Source organism: Ursus maritimus, unplaced genomic scaffold (assembly GCF_017311325.1).
Source record: "Ursus maritimus isolate PB19 unplaced genomic scaffold, ASM1731132v1 scaffold_20, whole genome shotgun sequence".
Taxonomy (NCBI): Eukaryota; Metazoa; Chordata; class Mammalia; order Carnivora; family Ursidae; genus Ursus; species Ursus maritimus.
This window is the reverse complement of record NW_024424453.1, coordinates 33,887,966-33,904,099: the sequence shown is the minus strand read 5'-3', so window position 1 is coordinate 33,904,099 and position 16,134 is coordinate 33,887,966. Positions and strand designations below refer to the sequence as shown.

The window sequence follows — 16,134 nt, the reverse complement described above, 5'->3', positions numbered from 1 at the left end:
AATCCATTGTTTCTTTATGCCCACTACTCCTGCTCTGGTATATCATCTCTAGATCATTATCTCTTGCCTTTGTTTCTGTGGGGTTGTCTGACTGGTGTCCCTGGAGCCACGTGATCTTAAAAGCTCTCAGCTGATTCTCTTACTCTATAGCTTAAAACCTTTCAGGGACACCTGGGTGGCTTAGTCTGTTAAGCGTCTGCCTTCGGCTCAGGTCATGATCCTGGGGTCTTGGGATCAAGTCCCGCGTCAGGCTCCCTGCTCAGTGGGAAGCCTGCTTCTCCTGTCCCTCTGCCTGCCTGTCCCCCTGCTTGTGCTCTCTGTCTCTCTCTCTCTCTGACAAATAAATAAAATCTAAAAAAAAACCTTTCAGTATTCTTCCATCACTTATTGCTCAGTCTTGTGTCTCCTTCTGCCTCCCCTATGATTTCATTATAAAGTATTGAAATCTTTGAGATTTGGAACTATTTAGGATTTTTTTTTTAAAGATTTTATTTATTTAACAGAGACAGCCAGCGAGAGAGGGAACACAAGCAGGGGGAGTGGGAGAGGAAGAAGCAGGCTCCTAGCAGAGAAGCCTGATGTGGGGTTCGATCCCAGAATGCGGGGATCACGCCCTGAGCCGAAGGCAGACGCTTAACAACTGCACCACCCAGGCGCCCCTATTTAGGATTTTGCTTACCTCAAGCCTGGAATAGTCTTCTGATCTCTTGATTTTACTAACTTGTGAAGTCTTAGCTGAAATGTCACCACTCTAGGGAGCTTCTTACACCACTAAGTCTGTGTTGTGCCCTTCCTGTTTGGCCAGATACCCTGTACTACAGTATAACACTTATTATGTATTATAACTGTCTTTTTACCTAACAGTCTCTGTTCCACTTTTGACTGCTTTGTGAATGCCAAAACCATGTATGCCATCTTTACTATATACTCCTGAAGCTGTGACTATTAAAAGTAGGTGTCCCATACCATGTACTGTTTTAAGTGCTGAATATATAGCAGTAAATAAGAGACTGTTCCAGTTATTAACTACTGTGTAATAAACCACTCCAAAACTTAGTACCTTAAGACAACAGTAGTATTTATTTACTCATGATGTTGTAATTTGTATAGGATTTGGTAGGGTTAGTTTATCTCTGTTTCACTTGATGTAGGCTCACTGGAGGTTAGAGTTTCCACTTCCAACATGGCTTACTCACATGGCTGGCAGTTGATGCTGGCAGCTGTCTGGGAGATAACTAGATTCTGTTGATCAGAGCACTTGTGTGAGGCTTCTCCACATGGCCTGGGTATGAGTAGTGGGTTCTGAGTGTGAATGTCTTAAAAACAAACTTTTTTTTTTTTTAAGATTTTATTTATTTTTGCAAGAAAGAAAGAGAGCGCATGAGAACAAGTAGGGGAGTGAGGGGCGGAGGGAGAAGCAGACTTGCCACTGAGCAGGGAGCCTGACATGGGACTCGATCCCGGGATCCCAGGATCATGACCTGAGCCAAAGGCAGACGTTTAACTGACTGAGCCACTCAGGCGCCCAAGAATGAGCATTCTAAGAGGTAGGCAGTAGAAGCAGACAATCTGATGAACATTACTTCTATATGTTATTGGTAAAACGGCTGTATGTTATTGGTTATTGATTGAATCGGAGGAGAATTAAACTCCATCTCCTGATGAAGAAAGTAACAAAGAATTTGTGACTGTGTTTCATCTACTATACAGACCTAAAAAACAGAAAATCAAACTACAAAAATTGTTGGATGAGTTAAATCCTATCTATACTTTTAACCTCTCAAGAATCATGATAGTATATCACTAATTAAAAAGTAACTTCTATTCCTACCCTTTTTAATAACTATATATTTTTCTGTTGTTATTCATGTAGTTTCAGAATTTTTAACTTTTAATTGTACATGTAACTCCTAATTTTAATCAGTTTTGTGTTCTGTTCTTTTATTTTTGTTTTTCATAAGTCTTCATGCAGGGATGTTATTACTCAAGTATATTACTAGAAATGGGGTTAGCGTGTGTGTTTGTGTGTGTGTGTGTGTGTTTAAGAAATGGGGTTATTTTATAAAGGGAATGCATAATTTAGATTTTGATTCTTATTGCCAAATGGCCTAATAGAAAGATAATATTAATTTATACCCTAACTTTAGTGCAGGGTATAAATTATATTTGCCCATAACTTGCTACCAGAAGGTATTATAAATCATTGCTTTTGGTTAACCTATTGGCACAGATTGATAGATTGCTTTTATTCTTATTTTTTAATGCCTTTTTGGGTTTTTGTTGTTGATTTTCAAAAGCTCTTAGCATATTATAGATTTTAACTCTGTCTATTATATATATTACAAATATTTTCAATTTTGTCTTTTAATTTTGCTTATACATTTTTAAAATTCTTAGGAAGAATTATTAAATTTTTATGTAGTTCCATATATTAGTCTTTCTGTTTACTATTCTATTTCTTGGCAGAAACAAGATTAAACTCAGTTCCTTATTTGTCATCTTTTTACCACTTTGGCTAATCTTCCAGTAGCTTCAAATACAGAATTTTTTTTTTTTAAAGATTTTCTTTATTTGACACAGAGAGAGAGAGACAGCCAGCGAGAGAGGGAACACAAGCAGGGGGAGTGGGAGAGGAAGAAGCAGGCTCCTAGCAGAGGAGCCTGATGTGGGGCTCGATCCCAGGACTCCGGGATCATGCCCTGAACCGAAGGCAGACGCTTAACGACTAAGCCACCCAGGCGCCCCTCAAATACAGAATTTTTGTACCTCACACATGTTAGTGGTGGAGAAAAAAAAAATCAATAGACTAATAAATTCCATAGCAGTTATACAGATGTCTGTTTAGGGGATGAATTTCAGATTTTTATCCTCTTAACGAAGACTATTAATGTAATGGAATTGATCTGTTTTGGGATTTGGCAAAATTCTATCCCATATCATACCAGTGAATCAAGCCAAGTAAAGAGTAATCATTACATCAGTGTTACACTTACCCACAAAATAAAACTTTTAGTGATTGAAATATAAAAATATGAAACCTATTAAAATTGAAAATGGTAATATGGTCAGCTATATTATATTTATAAAGTAATTCCCTAAAAAGATTTAGAAATGCTAGAAATTTTTTTCCTTAGTAGCAAACATGATAGTGAGAAATTACCAGGTCAAAGTCTACATGAAAGCTGGAATTTAGAGAAGTAAGCAAAATATTAAAACTGCTTTTTCTCTGAGGATATTTGCCACATTCTAGGGAACATTTACTTTAGTTTTGAGGGCCTCACAAAGCACAGGGTGTAGAAATTAAAGCCCATATATGCCCAGGGAGAGGAGTCTAATAGGATATTCCTTCCATATAAAACTGGACTCCAAAAGAGCTATGGTCATAGAGTATGGCTAAATCCAGATTAAAACCCTTCTCATGTTCTTGCTCTTAGGAGGCTGTGAGAATACTTGCTTTGGACTTGAAAAAATACCTGTTCCTAAGAGGTTATAACCATAAGCCTGCCTTCTTGATTTGCAGCTCAAATTCAGTATCACCTGGTCCAAAAGAACCTCAAATTGTGAATTTGAGGTGCCGGGCAGAAGCAAATGAAAGTCCTCTCAGGTTGAGTACATTTTTATCTTCGGTCTTAGGAAATTTCCATAAACAATTTTCCAAAGAATTATCTCACAATAAAATATAGCTAAGGAAACAAGGTACCATGAGTAAGAAGCAGCAGAAACAATTGACAGAAATGAACCCACAAAAACTTCAGATTTTGGAATTATCAGACAGAGATGGTAAATCAACTGTTTATTATGTTTACAAAAAGCTGGAAAATATCTGCAGGCAACAGGAAACTTGGGAGATTTGAAAAAGACCTGAACAAAACTTATAGAAATAAAAACAGTAATTACAATGAAAAACTCAGTAGAGGGGTGTCTGGATGGCTGAGTCAGTTGAGTATCCGACTCTTGATTTCTGGCTCAGGTCATGATCAGGGTTGTTGAGATTGAGCCCACGTCGGGCTCTGTGCTCAGTGTGGAGTTTGCTTGTCCCTCTCCCTCTGCTCCCCCCCCCCCCCCCCCCCCCCCCCCCCCCCGCTTATGTGCATGCTCTCTTTATCTCAAGTAGGTAAATAAAATTTTAAAAAAAGAAAAAAGAAAAACTCAGTGGTTATCAGTAGATTAAATACAACTAAAGAGAACCAATGAACTGGACATAAATTGTTCAGAATGTAGAACAGAAAGATAAGGAAAATGGGTATAAGGAGATTACAATATACAGGACATAGAATGAGAAGGTATAACAATATTTCATCAGTTTTTTAATTGTAGAAGGGAGAAATAATAGGAAAGGAAGCAGTGTTTGAAGAGAGAATGGCTGAGCATTTTTCAGAGCTGAGAAAAACACCAGTCCATGAATTTAAGAAGTTCTGAGAATTTTAAATACAGATCTAGACATATCATAGTAACATGGAGAACACCAGGAACAGAGAATATCTTAACAGTTGGCAGAGAACAAAAGATGAATTACCTTTAAAGTAGCTGTAGCCGTTACACTGACAGCTGACTGCTCAGGAGCAGAAATGACAGCCAGAAAACAATGGGATAATATCTCAGTGTGCTGGGAAAAAGTTGCCAACATAGTATTCTATAACTAATGAAAATAACTTTCAAAAAGAAAGGTAGAATAATAACATTTTCAGATGGATTTGTAAAATATTCTCTGTGAAGAAAATGTATAGATCTATTTTTCTGGTTGATCGTAGTATTTAGAATGAAGACTTTTAACATAACTAAGCAATTTAGAGCTTCACATAGTTGTTTTATTCTTAGGAAGTTGTTATGTTTACACTTGGTAAACAGAGCTACTGTTTGGCAATACTTTTACCAATATAGTCCAACTTTTGGATCTTTGATCTATTTAGAATCCAGTATTGTTGTAAGAAGTCTTTTGTGGTAATTAATGTATGCCTTTCAGTCTTGCTCAATGGTGATGCAATTTTTAATATTCATATTTGGAATATCATAAGTCAAACCAAGAATTTGGAGAAAATTGTGTCTTGGTATTCGCAAAAATAATTTGTGTAAATTACTTTATTCTCCTTTACCAGTTCTAAATACAAATTTCTGGAGGAGAAAAAAGAGTGGGAGATTTTTTTTTTAAACCCATGAACAAGGTTGACATAATTGTGAGTCTACAGTAGTGGGAAGAGCAGACAGACCTTAAAGTTAGTTAGATTGACTTGGGTTAGAATCTGGTTCTACCACTTAGTAATTCAGTCTTGATGATGTGATTTAGACCTTCTGGTACTTCTTTTTCTCATTTGTGAAATAGGGATACTTTGCAACTGTATAGTGAGGACTAGAGTAATGTTTGTAAAAAGAGTGCACTGAGTACAGTTCTGTGACTCTTACTGAGTTCTCAGCTAATTGTTACTAATGAGTAACACAGATGAGTGAATTGAATTTGGCAAGGATTTTGAAATTGTTTACTGTACAAGTGATATAAAAGAGTTAATCATACGTTTAGTGTTGAAGAGTCATGGACACTGATGATAAATAGTAAATATTTTTTGAAGTTCAGAAGTCAGAATGTGGCTTCACTTACTGATTTGGTGATTAATTTTGCACCAGATCAGCTGTGTATGCTGCCTACAAATTAAGCAGCTTCACATTCTTCATGGCAGGTAACAGGGCAAGATGAAATCAGTGACTTTCTTTAGAAAGTTAAAAAGATTTCCACACACACACACAATATATATTTATATCTCTGTGTTTACACACACACACACACACACACACACACCTGTATTTCTGTATCCTGAGGTTGAAGTTCATGATGACAGTTAATTTATGATAAATGTGAGTATTTTAGTAATTCAGTCCATAAAATGTTTAAAGAATGTGCTTAAAACTTTGTACTTTTCAGAAATTAAATAAATTTGTTGGCCTCCAATAATGTAGAGTAAGAGCCATCAGAGCACTCTAATTATTGCTATTTGAATTGAGACTCTGACTTCTATAAAATATTTAGACCTAGATTTTCCTCTTTTTTTTTCCTCTCTCTGTTGTTTGTCGTCAAGATGTGATACAGCATCTTTTATGATGTGGGATTACTTATACACCTTGAAAATTATTTTATTTTTTATTCTTTATTCAACATTTAGACATTTTCCCTCATTGAGTAGTGATAATTATACAGAGCATATTAGCTGATTGCATTTTTAAACCATCCTTCTTATAGCAAACTTTAAAAATTACATAATGAAGACCATTCAGGAATTTTTATTTTTGGACCTCGACATTTTTAGAATGTTGGTTATAGTAATATGTTATATTTGTAGCTTTTGAGTTTATTCACATTATAAAAACAATGACTAAAAACAAATTAGGCATTTCTTGCCTTTCAAGAAGTTCTAGGATCGCCAGTCAAATACTTTGAAAATGATTTGGGGGAAGATACTGACACAACTTTAAATGGAAGTACAAATGCTTCCTATTAAACATGTAAGTGTTTTAATTTTCTTGATTTATGTTAGGCACTCATGTGATAAAGAAATTGGGCAGCAGCAAATTTTTGTGCAGTTAGATCATGTGATATTGGTATTCCTCCAGTGCTGCTTTTGATCTTGGAGGTAATCCCTTGGAATCACAAACTTTAAAGAACTTTAAGATTATACTTTCTAAGCTGATATATTTTGCATTAGTAAAAATACATAGCATTAGAGAAGACACTGTATGAAACTCATGTAGACATTTTCTTTCTTGTTTACATTTTACTTTGTATTTCATATTTTGAGCTTTGGTTGTTTATATTCTACAGGCTGATAATTTCTTTTTAACTAGTGGTTGTACTATGTGGAAAATTACAGGTTAAATTTGAATGAGCCCCTGTTTTGTCTTTCATCTCTTCCAGTCTTTTATATTTTGAAAATGAGTGTTATTTCATGATATCACACTTTCTGTGAATCAAAGTCATTCCTCATAGGAATAGAAATTGTTACTATAGGGGCGCCTGGGTGGCACAGCGGTTAGAGCGTCTGCCTTCGGCTCAGGGCGTGATCCCGGCGTTATAGGATCGAGCCCCACATCAGGCCCCTCTGCTGGGAGCCTGCTTCTTCCTCTCCCACTCCCCCTGCCTGTGTTCCCTCTCTCGCTGGCTGTCTCTATCTCTGTCAAATAAATAAATAAAATCTTTAAAAAAAAAAAAAAAAAAAAAGAAATTGTTACTATAGTTTTTAAGCCAGGATTTATTCATATATGTTTTCAGTGCTCTAGTTTGACTTTTTTGCAGAACTGAAGAGGTTTGTAGGTACAATCATATCTTCACATTTTATAGCACTATTAAGAACACTGATAGGTTAAAGAAAAGTAATCTAGGTTTTTTTTTTTTTAAGTTCATCTAGTAGTCCATTGAAGAATAACACTAGACAAATATAGGCTTTTCTAGTTAGTAATGATTGCTTATGTAAAATAAAATAATGATGCTATCAGATTTCACTAGGTTGCTTTTGTGATTTGCTGAGAAAACATTCCATTTATGAGATACTAAATAATATTCGGTGTTTTTAGTGGAAAACCATAGTCTCTCTGTAGAATTGTTCAGAAAGCTTTCATTTGAAACATTGTGGTATTTTTGGTCTTGATTCATAATTATCTTTTATTAAACAGTTACACATGAAATTATTCAGAAATCATTGCAGTATTGAGAGGATCAATGAAAAGTTTGGTGAAAACAAGTAATTTTATAATTAGGTTGATTATATTAATAAAATCTCAAGGTTTGATGATAGCAAGGAGTTCTTTTTAATATTGTTAGCTGTGATGATGACATTATGGTTATGTGAGAAAGAATCTGTATTTATATTTTCTAAGTAGGGGTAAAATGACAGGAGGTTTGGGACAGGTAAATAATTATAGTAAAATTTGATAATTTTGAGTCTGGGTCATGTGTCTGTAGGGGTTCATGATTTTATTTTTAATTCTTTTATATATGTTTATAAAATCTTATTATAAAATTAGAGTTTACTGGGGGCTGGGGGGCAGGGCAGGGAGTTACTGTTTAATTGGTATAGAGCTTCTATTTGGGATGATGCAGAAGTTCTGAAAGGGGATAATGGTGGTGGTGGTACTGTTGTGAATGTATTTAATGCCACCGGATTATACAATTAAAAATGGCTAAAATGGTAAAATTTATGTTATGTATATTTTATCATCATGATTAAATAGAAGTATGTTGTAAAAATAATTCCCAATGATCATACTTCAGGGAAAACTTTTGGAGGCATGTAGTACCTCTTATCTTTATTTTTCTTTTCTCACTGACTTTTTTCTCCTTCAGTTTGGAAAGAAACAGGAAGGAAAGATACTCAATGTCAGCACTTTCTTAATGGGATTGGGTTCTAGAGTGGCGTTCTAATAGCATGTTAGTGATTTGTAAGATCAGTTTAGTGGGTTGCTTCCAGCATTAAAACAAATCAGAAAATATCAGGTGCATTGTGTACAGTGAGTGTAAATGTGGTTATTAAATTTTTCTTTCAGTTGTATAACGTGTATATGTGTACTGAGTTGTGATGTAAACTGTATTCTCTCAGTGGAGTAGGTATTTTTTAGAAAGGAATAATATCAACATAGAGGATATTGGTGACTGCATAGTAACTAGAAAGCAAATACCAAAGTTTGCACAAAGAGGATAGGATAATAACTCAAATTTCACCAAATTTTCAGACATTAATCAGACAACTGGGAGGAATAATTAACCAAGACGATCTGACAAGGCTATTCTGTGGGCATATGATGATAAGTAATGTACAGCATGAGGGAAGTAGGTTGGCTGGTAGCTTGGGGAGGCTGATCTCATTTTTGAGCTTTTATATCAGTGAGAAAATTGGTAATTATGAACTTTTCTAGGTAGGCTTTTATCTGTTATTTGCAGCTCTTGACACATAGTTGATGCTTTTATACAAGTATTATGCTAAAAGCGTGTGAGAGTTTGATAATATTAAATATGATATAAAATACTGGCTAGCAATTGTCATGTCATTTTAGCCACTTTGTGTGTGTGTGTGTATAATTCTTTCGTTCATTTTTAGTTTGAAATCACCCACAGGGAATATTGTTCTAGAGAAAGCAAGGGAAAACCAGACTCCAGAGCCAGATAAGACACTGAACTCAAATTTTACTTCTACTAGTTGCTGGTTAAGTTGCTTGGAAAAATTATGTAGCCTTTTTGGGTTTCCATTTCCTCACTGTGATGTTGCCTTGTACGGTTTTAAGTAAAATGAGGTGATTTATGTAAAATGACTGGTAGTGTGTAGTTGCTCAGGAAATGCTTGTTGTAATGTCAGGTCCCTTTTCCTTCACATATCTCATTCTTCCAAAGTCTGTAATCTTAAATTGATTTTTTTACTTTAGTTTGGGGATGACCGTCTAATATTTTTTTTTCCTATGGCGATCTAGAACAAACAATTTCAATGATTAATGTTCTTATTCACAAAATAGAACTAAATAATAGATGTTTTCTGTGCTTTAGAAGTGTTTCATTTCCTGAAATGTTTTATAGATGGTGAATGGTTACTGAATTATTTTATTAGACTAGTTCTATTTAGGGAATTTGATGTAGTAATTATATGAAAGGGGAGTTGAAAAGACCTGTAAAAATCAGTTGTTAACATTGAACCCTTTACAACTTGTGCTCTTACTGTTTAAAGCAATTCTTTTCACTTTAACATTTTATGATCTTTTAAACAATTTATGAGATAAGATTAATGGTTAAAGGTATGTCTTTTAATTGATTAGTCTAGTTGGATTTGTCTTGAAAAAGGACTGAATTTTGTGGATTTGAATAAGTCACTGACAGGAGGTCTTTAACATTTTTTTCTCTCCTAACAGATGTCTTGGCCTGCAGTGACTCCAACTCCCATAATCCTTCCAATTTTCTCCTCTACCAAATAAGTTTTTAAAAAGTGACATTTTTATTATAAGTGATTGACTTAATTCAGGCAAACATTGCAGCTGAGGGAAGACTTCATTCCAGTGAGGAACACTTTGGTATGAATAAAATGTTAGATTCTTTATTTTTACTTTACAAATTTAATGCATGGTTCCCTTTTGCCCCACCCCCCACCCTATATTCGAAATAATTTTGTATAATAAGCTTTCTTCAAGTTTAAAAGTTTTTATGCTCTAGTATGCTGAGGTATTGCACTGTTTGATGCATTTTATTTTAAATGACATTTAAAAACAAGAATCAGTCAGGATTTATCCAGAAAATAGTAACCACTGTGTGTCTTTCAACAGAGGGAAATTAATTCAGGAACTGGTTATACAGGTAATTGCTGAGAAGCCTATTGGGACTGTGAGACAAACTGGATACTAATAATACCCAGAGCCTCTCGGATACCAGTAGGGCTCAGGGGAAGATGAGAAAAGCTGGTGTTGTCAGAGTTCGAAAGCAAGAACTGGGAGCTAGAGCCATAACTGGGGCTTCATGATAGGAGCTGGTACGTCAGAGGGCGGGACTGTCTGGAGGGAATTGGAGTTACAGAAGAGACAAAACTTCTGCCAAGGATGTGTCAGGGAGTGGGGAGAATGGAGGAGAAATACTCTGGCTTCTTCCTCTTTTGTCGTCTATCACTCGTCACTTCACACTGGCCAAATCTCTCTGGAAACCAGAGGGAAACCAGAGTGCCTGTGAGACAGAGCAGTACAGCTTTACCCGGGGAATGGATCATACCCCTGTGCTCCCATGTAGTATTAGCTATTAAGAACACCTAGCTAAACAACAGCAAAAACCAGCCAACAAACAAACAAAAAAAACCTAACCAAAAAGTCCTTTCAGTGTTTTTTTTTTTTCTTTTCTTTACTCCCCCCTCCCCCCACAATGGAAAGAAAGAATTCCTTGAAAACCAGTATTATGGTTAGTATTTTGGTTCAGTAAAAACATCTTCTGAGTGGCACTATTTAGGTAAATATGCTATAAAGTGGAAAACACTTGGTTCTTGGTGTTGTGGTTCTCATAGTTTGCTGGAAGAAATGTCTTGAAATTTATTTTTAGAAGATTTTATTTTAGCATGCATGCGTGCAAGTGGGGGGGAGGGGTGGATGGAGAGGGAGAGAGGGAGGGAGAGAGAGAGACTCTCAAGCAGATTCCATGCTGAGCACGGAGCCTGAGGTGGGACTCAGTCCCACAACGCCAAGATCATGACCTGAGCTGAAATCAAGAATCAGTTGCCCAACTATCTGAGCCACTCAGGTGCCCCTGGAAGAAACTTTTTTTAAAAAAAGGATAATTTTTAAATTTCAGTAGAATGTGTGATAAGTTAGAGATAGGGAACATGTTTTTTGTAGGAACTCAAGGGAGGAGTTGTTAACCTAATCTTGTAATTCTGTAATGTTCTTAGGAGTTGGGAAACTTGAGTTGAGGCTTTAAAGGACTGGTCAGAACTGGTAAAGGGAGGTGGAAGGGAAACTGCTGGCAGGAGAAGCTTGAGCAAAGGCTCAAAAGCTTGAAAGAGCTTAAGGCACATGCAAGAAATTACTGTTGCTAGAGCTTTAAGATTGGCTCATAAAATGGGCCTGGGGAGCCAGGGAGAGGCCACGTTATATTTATTCTCAAGCTAATAGGGAGCCGTTGGAGGGATAGTGAAGTGACCTGAGCAACTTTGTTGTAGCTGTACTTTTCCCGTAAGTGTGAAAGATGGGTCAGGAGGGTGTCATCTAGAGGTGGGAGACCTTTTAAGGGAATATTACACTGGTCCAGGCAGTTGAGGAGTAATGGACATATACTCTTCAAAGGTGGCCTCATGTCTTAGTCAGTCACTTCATCCAAGTGCCTCTTGGTACCAAGCTTCTCAATCCATGCTCCACTTTGATATACCCTTCTTTTATGTTATTTGAAAATTCAAAGTAAATCATATAACTTTTAAAATAAAGAAATGGACGAAGTGTTGTTTTGTTTTCAAATTACATATGCCTCTTTGGATACTCTGTTATTTGTTCTTTTTGAGAATCCTAGAGTCAGAAACAGGAATAAATCACAGACTCTGCTCTCTAGAAGCAGTCACAGAATATGCTCACTAATCATGCTCTAGTATGGCTTGGAGTGCTGGAAGGGTGCTTGTTCTCCTAGAGCCAGGTTATTGTTGTTACCGAAGTGTTATGGGATGCTGCAATTTCCTGTAGAAATTTACTTGGAAAAAATTTCCTGTATTCCCTAATGTAATTTCTGATATTGAAGAGTGACAGATTTGCAGTGTGACATTTAATTTTAGTAAATATATCTTTTAAAATACCAAAATCCTGCATTTGAATATGATCCACTTTACACATTGATTTTAATGTATATTCTGTAATTCTGATAATGAGTGTGAGATAGATGTTATTAGTGCTATTTTCTTTTTCTTTCCCTCCCTCCCTCCCTCCCTCCCTCCCTCTCTCTCTCTTCCTCTCTCCCTCCCTTCCCTCTCCTCTCCTCCCCTCCCTCCTCTGGTCTGGTTGTCTTATTCAAACGCTAGTGGAACTGCTACTATATAACAGATGAGCAAGACAGTTTTTGTCATTACAAGGCCTATAATCTAATGGGGGGGGGTCAACAGATATAATTCATTATACGAGACCTGAGAAATAAGTTAAATAGAAATCCAGACACTGAACTGAGAGAATTAAGAGGAAGAAGATATTTCTTGTATTTTACTGTATCTAAGGCATCTATTTTTTCCCCCACATTTTAGCATTTCTAAAATTGACAGCTGTCTTAAAATTCCATAGCCTCTTAAACTTGAGGAAAAGTATATTTTGAGAGAATAATAAAGGCATATAGGTTTTAGAGGATGAGTAATTTAGTTGAGTTGGACAAAGTTCTAAGAAAAAGCACCTGGTCAAGAAAGCCATGATGTGCTAAAGTAATGGTAAGTGCTTTTGGGAGGCTGACATTTTTAGTGCTCATGAATGACATAAGAAGGAGTGACATTAGGTAGGTGGGTTGAATTCACTTTATAAAAGGTTTTGAATATAAAGCTGTGGAGAAGGGAAATTTTATTCTGTAGTGAGTGGGAAGCTACTGAAGGGTTTTAGAAGGGGAAGGTATGGTACATGTTACATTGTGAATTTCTTGTCCTGTATTTAGAAATATAATGCTATACCGGAGAGAAGAGGAATTGAAGGAAAGGAAATATATGCTGATTTGAAATAATGACTTTGTTGAAAGGAAAAGAAAGATGTTATGGAGGTAGAACTAACAGAATTGGTGACTGACTATGGGGGTAGAGTAGGTGGTGGTGAGGGAGACGTACCAGAATTACTAGTATGGGAGGGGAGGACTGTTAGTTAAAACAGTGTGTTGAAGTCTGAAAATGAATTTGAACTTTGTGACTGATGTGGCTCCTGCTGTCATTCATGAAGCAGAAAGTAGGGGTATTTAGGTTTGGAGGACAGCAGAAAGGTCAGGGTCGATATCAAAGATTTAGTAGATGTCACCTAGAGGGTGTTGTAATTGAATACATTTCAGAGATTCATGAAGAAAGTAAAGGGAGCATATTAGTGAAGGAGAATTACATATATGGGTATATTAAAAATTTCTTAAACAATTTTTTTTGTACTGGTGAGTACTACCAAACATTTAATGAATAAATTATACCAATTCTATACAATCTCTTTCAGAGGATAAAAACAGAAAGACCACATCCTAAATCATTCATGAGACTGGCATTACCTTTTTATTTTAATTTAAATTCAGATGTAATTAATTTAAGTAACTTAAGTTTCCGATGTAGAGTTCAGTGATTCATCAGTCTTATATAATACCCAGTGCTCATTACATCATGTGCCCTCCTTAATGACCATCACCCAGTTACCCCATCCTCCCACCGGTGCTCCCTCCCCTCCAGCAACCCTCAGTTTGTTTCCTATCATTAAGAGTCTCTTATGGTTTGTCTCCCTTTCTGATTTCATCTTGTTTTATTTTTCCCTCTCTTCCCCTATATCCTCTGTTTTGTTTCTTAAATTCCACATATGAGTGAGAGCATACTGATAATTCTCTTTCTGTGATTGACTTATATTGAATGAGCCCTGCATTAGGCTCCCTGTGCAGTGAGGAGTTTGCTTCTCCCTCTGCCCTTCACCCCACTCGCATGCTCGCTCTCTCTCAAATAAATAAAATCTTAAAAAACATAATATCCTCTAGTTCTATCTATGTCATTGCAAATGGCAAGATTTCATTATTTTTGATGGCCGAGTAGTATTCCATCGTGTGTGTGTGTGTGTGTGTGTGTGTGTGTGTGTGCGTGCGCGCGCACACCACATCTTCTTTATGCATTCATCTGTTGATAGTCATCAGGGCTCTTTCTATAGTTTGGCTCTTGTGGACATTGCTGCTATAAACATTGGGGCGCAGGTGCCCCTTTGGATCACTACCTTGTATCTTTGGGGTAAATACACAGTAGTGCAATTGCTGGGTCATAGGGTAGCTCTGTTTTCAACTTTTGAGGAACCTCCATACTGTTTTACAGAATGGCCGCGCCAGCTTGCATTCCCACCAACAGCATCCTTGCCAACATCTCTCATTTCCTGACTTGTTAACTTAGCCGTTCTGATTGGTGTGAGGTGGTATCTCATTGTGGTTTTGGTTTATATTTCCCTGATGCCAAGTGATGTTGAGCATTTTTTCATTTGTCTGTTGGCCGTTCGTATGTCTGTTTTGGAGAAATGTCTGTTCATGTCTTATGCCCATTTCTTGATTGGATTATTTGTTCTCTGGGTGTTGAGTTTGATAAGTTCTTTATAGATTTTGGATACTAGCCCTTTATCTGATGTGTTATTTGTAAATATCTTCTCCCATTCTGTCAGTTGTCTTTTGGTTTTGTCAACTGTTTCCTGTGCTGTACAAAAGCTTTTTATCTTGATGAAGTCCCAGTAGTTCATTTTTGCCTTTGTTTCCTTTGCCTTTGGAGATGTGTCTAGCAAGAAGTTGCTGTGGCACAGAGGTTGTTGCCTGTGTTCTCCTCAACGATTTTGATGGATTCCTGTCTCACATTTAGGTCTTTAATCAGTTCTGCGTCTGTCTTTGTCTATGGTGTAAGGAAATGGTCCACTTTCATTCTTCTGCATGTGGCTGTCCATTTTCCTAACACCATTTATTGAAGAGACTTTTTTTCCATTGGATATTTTTTCCTGCTTTGTCGAAGATTAGTTGACCATAGAGTTGAGGGTCCATTTGTGGGTTCTTTATTCTGTTCCATTGACCTATGTGTCTGTTTTTGTGCCAGTACTGTACTGTCTTGATGACTACAGCTTTATAATAGAGCTTGAAGTCTAGAATTGTGATGCTACCAACTTTGGTTTTCTTTTTCAACATTCCTCTGGCTATTTGGGGTCTTTCTGGTTCTGTACAAGTTTTAGGAGTATTTGTTCAGCTCTGTGAAAAAAGTTGACGGTATTTTGATAGGGGTGGCATTGAATGCATAGATTGCTTGCTCTAAGTAGCATAGACATTTTAACAATATTTGTTCTTCCAGTCCATGAGCATGGAACATTTTTCCATTTCTTTGTGTCTTCCTCAATTTCTTTCATGCGTATTCTATAGTTTTCTGAGTACAGATCCTTTGCTTCTTTGGTTAGGTTTATTCCTAGGTATCTTACGGTTTGTGGCACAACTGTAAATGCAACTGACTCCTTAGTTTCTCTTCTGTTTCATTGTTAGTGTATAAAAATGCACCTGATTTCTGTGCATTGATTTTTTATCCTGCCAGATTGCTGAATTTCTGTATGAGTTCTAGCAATTTTGGGGTGTAGTATTTTGGGTTTTTCACATAGAGTATTGTGTCATTTGTAAAGAGTAAGAGTTTGACTTCTTCTTTGACTATTTGGATGCCTTTTATTTCTATGTGTTCTCTGATTGTTGAGGCTAGGACTTCTAGTACTATGTTGAACAACAGTGGTGATGGTGGATATCCTTGTTGTGTTCCTGACCTCAGGGAAAAAGCTCTCTGTTTTTCCCCATTGAGGATGATATTCACTGTGGGTTTCTTGTATATGGCTTTTATGATATTAAGGTATGTTCTTTCTATCCCTACAATATGGAGAGTTTTTATCAAGAAAGGATGCTGTATTTTGTCAAATGCTTTACTGGCTCTATTGAATGGATCATATGGT

At 36.5% G+C, this 16,134-nt stretch overlaps 1 protein-coding gene across 3 annotated transcripts in view; it reads left to right on the top strand.

The window, feature by feature from the left end:
- The window catches only part of TBC1D5 (TBC1 domain family member 5), a 571,386-nt gene that overhangs the window by 9,391 nt on the left and 545,861 nt on the right, over window positions 1-16,134 (top strand). The window lies entirely within an intron of this gene.